The sequence below is a fragment of the Tamandua tetradactyla genome, chromosome 21 (assembly GCF_023851605.1).
Source record: "Tamandua tetradactyla isolate mTamTet1 chromosome 21, mTamTet1.pri, whole genome shotgun sequence".
NCBI classification, from domain to species: Eukaryota; Metazoa; Chordata; class Mammalia; order Pilosa; family Myrmecophagidae; genus Tamandua; species Tamandua tetradactyla.
This window is the reverse complement of record NC_135347.1, coordinates 9524821-9526596: the sequence shown is the minus strand read 5'-3', so window position 1 is coordinate 9526596 and position 1776 is coordinate 9524821. Positions and strand designations below refer to the sequence as shown.

At 42.3% G+C, this 1776-nt stretch overlaps 1 pseudogene; it reads right to left on the bottom strand.

Annotated features, from left to right (window-relative positions):
- Positions 1 to 915: 915 nt before the first annotated feature.
- Positions 916 to 1407, bottom strand: LOC143665268 (peptidyl-prolyl cis-trans isomerase A pseudogene; annotated as a pseudogene).
- Between the last annotated feature and the right edge of the window lie 369 nt (positions 1408 to 1776).

Here is a 1776-nt window from a genome sequence, read left to right as displayed (position 1 = left end):
AACAGGAAGAAGCTAGGACCAGAGTTTAGTGCTGACTCCAGCAGGGAACTTGATTGTGACACAGTACTACCAAGAGAAAGATCAGGAAACAACTGGGCCACAGAGAGAAGGCTACAACTCAGTGGGCTCATAAGTGTTCAGTGCTTATAGCAAATATACAGAAGGAAGACTCATACCAGACATTGCCCAATGATAAGGTTGAATCTGAGCCATAACAGCATCATTTCCTTTTCAGTAACAGCCCGAGGTTTGATTGGACTGAATCTTCATATGGCAGGATCAAGGTCTTCAACTGGGGGAAAGGGCACCTCAGAGACTGGACAAAGGAAGTCTTAGGAAACCTTGTTATCAATTCATTGGTCAAAGTAAGGGACAGCTTCATAAACAGCTACATTCTTTGTTCTTCAGCAAAACAAAAACAAAAACAGCTCGTCTTTATGAAGAAAATCCCTATACAAATACAAGAGATCAAAGAGCACTTCCTTTCTATGAAGCCAGATCTTTCTTAATAATTTTTTTTTTTTTTGCATGGACAGGCACCAGAATTGAACCCAGGTGTCCCACATAGCAGGCAAGAATTCTGCCTGCTGAGCCACCATTGCATCGCCCTATGATGTCAATTTTGTATGTAAATTAAAGTTGACTATATCTACCAGATCCTATTGTAAATACTTTTGTGAATAATTACCCCATTAAAAAACTTTCCAATTAATTTTTGTATAATTTTTTACTTCATAATCATAACCTTAACTCTGCAATCTAGATAGACCTGGAAGGAGAGGATAATGTAGAACCCAAAGACATGCAGTGAGTGCACAATGATAGGATGCTGAGGCAGAGCAGGGGAGGTGGGATGCTCTCCTAAGCTACGGAAGGAATGGTCTGGTGGTTAAGACAAAACACAAATGAAATTTATTAGATTTGCCCACAGTCAGCAATGGTGACCTTCTTGCTGGTCTTGCCATTCCTGGATCCAAGTGCTCCATGGCTTCCACAGTGTTCATTCCCTTTCTCACCGTGCCAAAGACCATGAGCCTGTCCTTCAACCACTCAGCCTTAGCAGTGCAGATGAAAAAACTGCAGCTGTTTGTGTTGGGTCCAGCATTGGCCATGGACACAGTGCCAGGGCCTGTATGTTTCAGAATGAAGTTCTCATCTTCAAACTTCTCCCCATAGATGGACTTGCCACCAGTGCTGTCACGGCATGTGAAGTCATCACCCTGGCACACAAACCCAGGAATAATTTTGCGAAAGCAGGAACCCTTATAACCAAATCTTTTCTCCCCAGTGCTCAGAGTATGAAAATTCTCTGCTGTCTTTGGAAACTTGTCTGCAAACAGCTCAAAGGAAACACGGCCCAAGGGCTCCTCCAACTGAAATGTCGAAAAATACAGTGGGGTTGACCATAGCTCAAAGTAGGGAACTGCAGTTATGGGCAACAGCATCTGCAAGGCCTCCAATTAATTTTTTTTTCCCAGTGGGGTTTAACTTCTCTGAAAATATATGTATGTGTGCTGGTTTGAAAGGATGTATGTCCCCTAGAAAAACCATGTTTTACTCTAAATCCCATTTCGGAAGGGCAGAATAATCCCTATTCAATACTGTATGTAATTAGATCATCTCCCTGGAGATGTAACCCAATCAAGAGGGATTGTTAAACTGGATTAGGGGAGATGCCTCTCCACCCATTTGGGTGGGTCTTAATTGGTTTTCTGAAGTCCTATAAAAGAGAAAACATTTTGGAGAATGAGAGAGATTCAGAGAGAGCCAGAGAAG